General features: G+C 37.5%; 1 long non-coding RNA gene across 2 annotated transcripts in view; it reads right to left on the reverse strand.

Moving 5' to 3' along the window:
• Nucleotides 1-531: 531 nt before the first annotated feature.
• Nucleotides 532-9,254, reverse strand: part of LOC142492071 (uncharacterized) — a 41,391-nt gene continuing 32,668 nt past the window's right edge. Inside the window, exons 2-5 of one of the 2 annotated variants that reach the window (XR_012800714.1) lie at nucleotides 4,137-4,288; nucleotides 2,217-2,285; nucleotides 1,095-1,175; nucleotides 532-905 (exon numbers count right to left, since the gene is read on the reverse strand). This is a non-coding gene — a long non-coding RNA (uncharacterized LOC142492071). Of the gene's footprint in view, nucleotides 906-1,094; nucleotides 1,176-2,216; nucleotides 2,338-4,136; nucleotides 4,289-9,254 lie in introns of those variants that run through there. The other variant, XR_012800713.1, reaches the window with a different exon arrangement.

The following is a 9,254-nucleotide window of genomic DNA, read 5'->3' on the forward strand; positions in this document are numbered from 1 at the left end:
ACAGAACTAAAAAGCCCTAAGTACACTGGCATGTACATTGTCATTACAAATATTTATGTTCACTTTGCCACACACATTTTCAGTTCAGGAACTGATGCTGTTAGTTAGCCATTAAAACTCAACATACAGTAACTCTATCTTCAATATTTTCACATGTCAATTAACAACTGATGTTATTGTTCTATATAGTTGCTCCTGGAGGACATGTGTCACCTTGAGACGGAACAAGTGTCTTCACTGGGTCATGCAGCTCATCACACCTGGAAGGGGAGTGTTATGAGGTGCAGAAAATATAATATGTTCACTTCTATATGTTAGGTTAAAAAAGTTCATTATTTGTTTTGCACATGTTATTTAAATAGGATTACTTACTGTCCAGTGAAAATGATTTTTTTTTACACAACATGTATTGTGTTTGTGATGTTAAGTATCATGTAGGAGTTGTGAGTTGTTAACAACTTTTCATTCATTCTTATTTCACACTGAGTCCAAACAGAATTCGTAAGTCAAGGTACATTTTAATGTGACGTTATAAAACGTATGAAAACATGTTAGGTGTTAGTTATCACAGTCTATAATTACATAGTAAAACAGCTCAGATTAACATGCCATTTCATTATGTGTACATTTATTTTTAGCACATGATGATAATCATGATGATGATGCCGCCAAAGACACAGAAATGCAATCAAGTGACCATGACGAGGTTCCCATTCAAAGAGTTACACAGGCTATTCCTACAGCAACTAGCACATACGCTGCAATAGTAGCTTCTGAAGAAATAATTGTTGAAGCAGAAAATCGTCGCCATTCAGATCTGATGTCAGTGCACGAAAGGATGATATCACTGCAGGAAGAAACGATATCACAATTGTCACATCTCCATAGAGTGTTCATTGAAGTGCCTAAACAAATGCAAAAAATTAACCACGTCATTAGAAGCAATAGTTGTTCAGCTAACTCAAGCTAATCACATGAGAATGACTACAGCAGCACATCCATTCAGGCTTTACACCATCAGAGGATGGATGTTTACATGCTACTACTTTTTCACGCCAGTCATCTGATGTTCATTCCCCAGGTCGGGATGTTACCGGTAAAGTAGCTGAAAGTTCTCTGCATGTTCCTGACAACATCCCTACCGCTGCCATCTGTAGAAAATCTGGAACTGACACCTACAAAGGAGGAGCCAAAAACAAAAATGCACAAGCAGTTACTACTGACCAGTTTTTGGACACAAACCAAAAAACCCAAACAAGAAATGGAGCAAGCATCAGTTGTGAACAAGTTGGTACACAGTGCACAAGTGTCACTGGCCACAAGCCCTGCCCCTGTGAACAGTCACTGGCCACAAGCCCTGCCCGTGATCAGTCACTGGCCACAAGCCCTGCCCGTGAACAGTCACTGGCCACAAGCCCTGCCCGTGAACAGTCACTGGCCACAAGCCCTGCCCGTGAACAGTCACTGGCCACAAGCCCTGCCCGTGAACAGTCACTGGCCACAAGCCCTGCCCGTGAACAGTCACTGGCTACAAGCCCTGGCTGTGAACACTCAGTGGACACAAGCCCTGGCCGTGAACACTCACTGGACACAAGCCCCCTGGCCGTGAACACTCACTGGACACAAGCCCTGGCCGTGAACACTCACTGGACACAAGCCCTGCCTCTGAAGTGCCACAGGCCACAAGCCATGCCCCTGAAGTGCCACAGGCCAGTCAAAGTGGCTCTGTTGTGCTTAAAGTTGTAGCCAAACGGAAAATAAAAATCCAAGAGACAGGCCTGTGACTCGGTCTCAAAAGGAAAAAAAATAATAAATGTTATAATTAACTATATCTGTATTTGGCCTTGTTTTGTTCACTTTAGATTATCTAATTAATATTGTATGTATGATGAAGACCTGTTGTTTCCAAACATTCAAATATGTCCTTGTACACGTGAAGGTTTGGAAAAATTAACAGTCCTAATGAATGAATATTTTATTTATATTTATGTATTAATCATCTGTTCAGTAATGGTCCAACATTACCCAGTTGCTATGTTTGGAGAAGCTGCAATTCACTTAGCTGCAAAACATTGTATTTGGGTGTGTTTCATAGGTATTTTAGCTAGTAATTGCATGTCAATATTATTCACATGCAACTTAAATCAAACATGTATTTAACTGCTAATATCTTTATTGTCCGTGTAGAGCAGGATGAAGTGTTAAATATTACTTACCTTCACCTTGCTTGAACCTTCTTAATGTTGTCCTTTCATCATGTATGAGTACTGGTTTCAATCCCATATCTGTGAATGTTTAGTAATATATATGTAGTATGTAGGGATATATGTACACACACTAATAGTTAAAAAAAATATATAATTATAGAGTTATATATATATATATATATATATATATATATATATATATATATATATATATATATATATATATATATATATATAATATATATACAGTGTTCGACAAACCTATACATTTGCTCGCCCCGGGCGAGTGGATTTAACCCCCGGGCGAGTAAATATTGGCCCAAGCAACACACGTTTGGTACTAGGTGGCGAGTAGATTTTTTTGTGTGGCGAGTAGATTTTTTGGTGATTTGTCAACCACTGTGTATATATATATATATATATATATATATATATATATATATATATATATATTAACTATCTAAACGGGTAGTTTTTTTTTCACAACATTCACTTGATTCTTCCTTGTTAAAACACAGTATTATAATTATAAAGGCCTAATGTTAGTGAAATATACATAATCTGAGCCTATAACACTATGGGCCTAAAATTAATATTAATCACATAATTCACTCATGTTGATCACCATTTAAATAGGTTTCATACAAGGCCTACTTAGTGGCATAAATATGTTCAGTGTACAACTGGATTAAATAGATGTATTATAGGTTCTAACACTACAGGCCTTATAAACTAACAAAAGGCCTTGTTTGATGGTAAATCTAAATTCGACACAGCTGAATGTAGTAGGCCCTCAAACATAGTAACCCTGTAATATGTAACCATTTCAAAATAGTAATACAGTTATATACACAAATATTTCAATATTGGTTATAGAGACATGACATATATATATTGTACAATATACATATGTATATGTGTTGATGAGATATATATATATATATATATATATATATATATATATATATATATATATATCTACATATACACACATAGTTAAAATCTGTGACACAAACCAGACCTGGTTCTGTTAACCAGACAGAAAGATACATAGGGAAATGTAGGAAAACAGCATTCACAAAAAAACATTAGCAGCTGTGTGTATTTCTCATTATATGTATGTCTAAGCACTATTTTCATAATGCCAACACTGTTTTTGTACTCACCCACATTGTTATTTAATGAAAATCAGACACTTGTTTGAGAATGTAGATAAAAAAACCTTAATTTGACTTTCACAGTGAAATGGCAATCAGAAACCACAAATGTCTGCCAATTATTTCTATACAATCGAATTGGTGTTTGCAAAAAGGAGTGAAACATGTAACTTATTTTGGCCTTGAGTAGAAAGCCACAAAACAGATAACATTTACCTCGTTTCACATTCTCAAGAGAGAACCTACAACTCCACTCACATTATTTGAGACGCTGCAATGGCTGAGGATCTAATTCTCAACATGCATCCACACAAAGCGTATAAAGTAATGATTGCGGAGGCGATCATATCAACTCAAGAAAACAAAGCCAACGTGGGCCAGATCTATGATTTGATCAGAACAAAATATCCTTATTACCAAGACCCTGGCCGGTCGGGAAATTTTAAATCCTCGGTAAGATTCACTTTATCAACAAATGAATGTTTTGAACATGTGCAGGATAACCTACATGAAAGGTATGGATTTTGGCATATTGCACCGCAATTTAAAATCACCATGGAACATGGCACATATCTTCTGATAAATAGCATATTTATTCCTAATAATAGCAATGGATCCGCTATTACTGTTCCGTGTGAATCGATACCTGCTGCAATATCTGCACCCTCCATTCCTGAAATACACATGCTACAAGAACATAACTGCTATGATGTTTTACAAAGCCTTTCTGCTGCAAACGCATTCGAATGGCTACACGAAGAAATGAACGTACCTCCGGACCAATTGTTTGAAGAAGGCAGTGGCGATTCCTATGAGCGCCTCATGGAGATGTGTGTCATCCAGGATTCAGCGGTTGGCTCAAGCATGGATGCAAATGCATTGTCTTTCTGGAGCGAGCAGTTGCAGCCAGACGAAGTGTTACTTCTAGAAGAATGGTAAATATAACAATCGTTATGCGTTGACTCACCGTTAAAAAAGTAAACTTTTGTCTATCCACCATTTTTACTTTAAATGCGTGGATACAGCGTTACATTGCAGACTGCATAACATGTAGCGGTCACAAACACATTGTTTCCTATTACAATATACTAGAACCAGAAACATTAGTACACATTGGTCACGCAATACATATTCCTACTTTCCTATCTCTTAAAACATATAATAGCAACATGTTACCATAACTGCAACACACACCTGTTTCTTTATCATGCAACATCTATAAAAAAAAAACCGGGTCGGCCACATATGACTTGGGACCCTTGTCATGTGCCAAGGCGTCCTTAAAAAGGATTACGGATGTAAGGCCCGCCCCCAACCGACATTGCGCGCGTCAAAGCCTATTGGCTGTGTCGGTTTTTTATAGTTACGGTCACTGCACTGTGTCATGCGTGCGTGTCTGTGTTTGTGGGCATGCAGTGTGCGTAAGGCCAATGTTAATTCTGTGGGAGGAGTGTTTGCGTGCACTTCACGCTGCCTTAACATGACGTCACACGTATTGGATTCGCGCATTGTGTGATCGGCCGTTGTTTCCGTCCACACACGTCTGTTTAAAAAGATTATAGAAGTACGCGTTTATAACGAATGTAGTTTCGCCTTCATTGGATTTGAAATAAATATTATATGGTTAATGGTATTTATAACATGTATTGTACGCACAACGTACGCATTGATTTGCGCATGCGCTAACACTTAGTCGACCCAATCGTGAAGTGCGTTCGCACAGTAAGATGTGTGCGCACATTTTTATGTATATAGCCAACGGACAGTTCATATACATAGTTATGCGTGCAACACAATTAACAAAATGATCAATAATGATGTTTAGTTGTAACCTTGTAGTTCTAACATATAAGTGATTAACGCGTGGATATACACAATCATATAGAGATGTGTAACGCGTTGTCACGGCTACACATATATTAAGGTGCCATCTTTGACCATAATGTGTTTGCTGTTTTTCAGAGATGTCGGTGAAGATTCAATGGGATCAATGTATCATTTCAGAAGAGTCTAACGTTATATGAGATGATTGTGAGGAGGAGCGACCGACTAATATACTACATATGGAACTATTTAGATATTGCTTGCCGCGCATATTAAATAACAATACAAAATGTGATCCAATTATGCCTATATTGCATAAGCACATAATTAACATAATGATATTGCTAAACAGTGCAGTTAGAAAATTTAGTGTGTGTTCTTTATTTAGTACTAACATTATATGGCATGGTCTGTTTTATATATAACAACCATTCCCACTCTGAACAAACATTTGTGTAGTATATTGTGTAATGGAACGTATAAATGTAGAAACTATGTAAGGAGACTTACAACCAACTAGTCATTTAATGTAAAAATTCTCTTGTAACATGGGAATGTTGTTAAAATGGTTTGGACTGCTGCAAATAATGTTATTGGCAAGATGTAGTGGTCAACTACAATGCATGCAGTTATGAATATTAGGTCAACATCATGTAAACAATTACGTTTATGTGTATATTTCTTGTAGCAAATTAACTGTAGTTTTCTGTGTTTATTAAACGTTCAACACATACATAGTAAAGTGAATATGATGATATAAGCTACCATAATAAAGCTGATGTTATCATTTGACGGTGTTATACATGCATCATACACAAATTGATACCGACACAAACAGTTGTATTGAAAAGTGTGCCTATGCAAATGTGCACGTGATTGACGTTCATATGTTGAGACTACTTGTAAATGATCATCATAATAATGATGAAGTGACATGAATTACATGACAACTATATTAACAACATTTCATTGGCTGAAATTAATAATGCAAAATTACACTAAAATTTGAGACACTACTGGGTTTATGTAACAGTTTGACACTTGTTACATGTAGGTCACATCAACACAGATGTGTGACTTATACATACACATGTGAGAATGCTAAAGTAATCTTTACTAATAATGTACAGCATTACTAATAACATACATTGCAACATATAAGATGTACAAACATTGGTGTGATTACAGGCATTCATGCATGGACTGTTATGATCAGTCAATTGCATCCGTGATTAATCATCTCCTGTAAGGATAAAACTATCAGCATTTATCCCGTTCTCTCCACCCACCTCTATATTAGATTAATGGAATTTTTAAGGGAACATACATTAAATGTGATGTAATGGCACTAATCATTTTCTATTACAATGCTCATGAAACCTCAATAGTAGGTAAACGCATGTACATGATTCAGAAACTACATGTATGTAAAATTTAACGTGTAGCAATATGTTGGGTTTTAACATCGTATAATTAAACGTATATTGAGGTAGGCACATCTTATGACAGATGTCAGTTCATATACATACCATGATCAGTCATAGAGATGATATACCTATAATACAATGGAACAATATATACATTTCAAACATGTACATGACATCTTCACTAACGTAAGCAACACAGCAAAGTGTGTATTTGGTGTTAAATGTGAAACACCATGTATATTTTATCACATAACAAATGAAAAGCAGCCTGGTGTACACATCATATGGATGCGCATGTTACACTGTAACAATAACATTGTATGTAAGCATACTGCAAGAATGAATGACTATGGCCATACTATGTGTATTGTGTTAGCATCATCACCAACACAATGCTAAGCAATTACTCATTTGTTACACCAGTTGTATTCACATACATACAACTAATTTACAATCGAAGAAGGATTATATAACCTGTGCAACAATAACATACCGGTGCCACATGCCTTTGTGCACACAGCAGAGAAGAGAAAGGTGTGCAACCCATATTCATCTGTGTCCTAACAGAAGGTTATGTAAAAAACAATTAGTGTTAATATTACATAATTAATATATAAAAGTAGTACTATGAAAATATATGTTTTTACTTACAAGAAAAAAAGGAATTTATGAGATTCTGGTGTGTCTGGCCACCACTGGCTGTTTGTTCATTTTCAGCAGCTACATGGGTGGGATGCTCCTCTACCAAAGCCTCAGCTAGGTCTGATTGTACATTATGCGTGAGTGCCACATTGTGCAAAATGCAACAGCCAATGATAATATCAGACACTTTTTGAGGCTTGTATAGAAGAGCCCCACCAGTTCTGTCGAGACACCTAAATCTGGTCTTGAGTAGGTAAAATGTCCCTCTCTATAACAGATCGCGTAGATATATGGGCTGCATTGTACCTCTCCTCTGCTTCAGTTTGAGGGTTTAGCACTGGAGTCAAGAGCCAGGGCCTAATCCTGTATCCTGAGTCACCTATAATCAATGGAGCACACATAAGCTTACATTAGTGATAAGATTCTACAATGAAATGATTCCTAAACAAAAATGTGTTTGGTGTTACAACATCCAAATATGTACTCACCCAGCAGCCAACCATGTCCAAAATGTCCTTCTTCGAAAGCATGGAAGACTGAAGAGTTCCTCAGTATAGAGGAATCGTGACTGGAATCAGGGAATTTGGGTACCACATGCATTATCCTCATCGTGGCATCACATACCACCTGGACATTCAGTGAATGGTAGTGCTTACGGTTGCGGTAAACATGCTCACTCTGAATAGGTGCAATCAAAGCAACATGGGTGCAATCGATTGGACCCAGCACACATGGTATCCCTGCTATGTTATAAAAGCCATTCCTGACTTCCAGCCACTCTGTCGCCTCTGTAGGAAAATGAATATAATTCCTAGCGCGTCTATTGAGTGCATAGAGAAACTGGGTAAAGGCCCGCGAGAATGTAGATTGCGAGACCCGCCCACTATGCCCACTGTTGTCTGGAATGACGCGGAAGCAAGATAATGTAATGAGCACAGCATTTTAACAAGCCCAGGGACTGCACGACCTCTGGCTGTCAAAAAATCTAAATCTCCCCTTATCTCTTCATAAAGAGATAAGATTGCTGCTGAACTCAAACGATAGCGACTTACTATCTCCTCCTCACTCATCCCATCTAACAGGGTTCTCTCCCTGTACACACGCGGACGAGGCACAACTTGTCTCCTCTGTCTTCTCCTCTGATCTCCTATCCCTCTACCTGTCCTCGCCCTGTCCCTCTCCCTGTCCCTGTCGTATCCGCGTGCCTGTCCCTGTCACTGTCCCTGGCTCTGTCCCTCCCTTGCCCTATGTCATTCTCTTGATCAGCAAGCCACTCATGCAAAAGAATGTTCCGACGTCTCCTAAACAATCGCAACATTTTGAAATGAGTAGCTGTGAATGAGCAGGTAATGGGCGTCCTTTAAATAGGTATGTGATGATGTCAGGTGACATAGTAAAATGCAAGGTGTTACATTAACATATTAAAGTACTTGGCTCCCAAGCTGTCTCCATTTGATATAAGAAGTATTTGTTCTGTGTATTCAGAAGGGAATCATGATATTTGACAATGATATAACGTGAAGCTTTGTACAAACATTGTTTGAAAATTATTAGTGTAATGTGCAATGCATGTAACACTTCTGAATGCAACAGTCAGTCATGTAATTAGACAAAAAGCCTGAGATTGACGTGGAAAAAGTTTGCTGTAATATGTGTAATTAGCCATGTTATTGTCACATGTTCACAACAATGAATTCTCGTGTGCATATGCATACATTTATGTAATGAGGATAGTTGCTATAGAATCAGTTTGAAAGGTGTCACAATGATTAACTAGTGTAGATGTGTGTATAAGTTAGCTTGAAGTGCTTGTAATGCAACGTTTACAATGTAAACATGCAATGTGATTGACTGTCCAATAACTGACGTCATGAAAAAAGGGAGGACCCAAAGTACATGTAAACATGAGAAGAAAGATGTACATGAACGTTTAAAGATGAGTTACACATTACAAGCATTGTGTAATGTAAAGCAACATGAATATACGGTGGATGTGT

The sequence above is a fragment of the Ascaphus truei genome, chromosome 4 (genome assembly GCF_040206685.1).
Source record: "Ascaphus truei isolate aAscTru1 chromosome 4, aAscTru1.hap1, whole genome shotgun sequence".
NCBI classification, from domain to species: Eukaryota; Metazoa; Chordata; class Amphibia; order Anura; family Ascaphidae; genus Ascaphus; species Ascaphus truei.